This window comes from Dromiciops gliroides, chromosome 1 (genome assembly GCF_019393635.1).
Source record: "Dromiciops gliroides isolate mDroGli1 chromosome 1, mDroGli1.pri, whole genome shotgun sequence".
Classification (NCBI taxonomy): Eukaryota; Metazoa; Chordata; class Mammalia; order Microbiotheria; family Microbiotheriidae; genus Dromiciops; species Dromiciops gliroides.
This window is the reverse complement of record NC_057861.1, coordinates 555,677,140-555,678,355: the sequence shown is the minus strand read 5'-3', so window position 1 is coordinate 555,678,355 and position 1,216 is coordinate 555,677,140.

Genomic DNA, 1,216 nt, shown 5'->3' with positions numbered 1-1,216 from the left:
TTGACCAAGATAAATTTTGTTCTTTATAACCTTGTTGCTCCATATCCCAAAAGGCAATGAACGTACGGTCTATACACTTGCATAGAATCTGTCGAATGCATGGATATGTTTGATACTTTGTTTAAAGTTAATTTTGTCGATTTGCCTGATAAATAGCTCTGTGTAGAGCAGTTTTAAACCTTGGTGTGATCTTTGACTCTTTCCTCTCCTTTACTTCTTCGTTGTTGTTGTTGTTGTTGTTGTTGTTGTTGTTGTTGTTGTTTTGTTTTGTTTTTGGTGAGGCAGTTGGGGATAAGTGACTTGCCCAGGGTCACACAGCTAGTAAGTGTTAAGTGTCTCAGTCTGGATTTGAACTCAGGTCCTCCTGACTCCAGGGCTGGTGCTCTATACACTGTGCCACCTAGCTGCCCCTTCCTTTACTTCTAATAACTAATCAAATATAAAGCCCTGTCCATTATGCCTGCAAAATATCTCTCATATGTATTCCCTATTCCTCATGCCAGCCCCAAATGAGAAACCCTCTCTATTACCCTTGATTATTCCCAATTTCACTCCCTTATTTATAAAGAGATCTAAACTCTTTTATAATCAATTTTTAAAAATTGTATTGGAATGTTTTGTTTTTACATTGAATTTACTAATTACTAATTTTTGTATTAAAGAAAAGCAATTAAGCAAAATTTAATAGTGCAGTGACTTCATCTGAAAATGCATGCAACATTATATACCTGTATTCTCCAGCCTTTCTATTTTTAATGCTTTTTACTGACAGAAATCTATTTTCTTTATTACCCCCACATGTTATAAAAAGAAAATAAAAGCACATTCCTTGTAGCAAATAGGCATAATCAAGCAAAACAAATTACCTTATTTCCTATATATAATGCATATATGAAAATGTGTATGTGTAAATATACACATATACATATACATGTGTGTATATCTGTATCCTAAATCCATCCACCTATCAGGAGGTAGATATCTTTTTTACCATCTCTTTTCTGGAATCATGATGGTCTTACAGCATTAAGAGTTTATCTTTACAATACTGTTATTACTTTATGAATGTTCTCCTTTTTCTTCTCATTTTATTTTCCATCAATTTATAATTCTTGAAAAGTTTCAGTCTACCTGTTGCTTACCAGTAGAATGAATGTTAGGAAGCAGAGGAATAGGATACAGACAGCTTTTGTTATTGTCCCCCTTTGAATGGCAC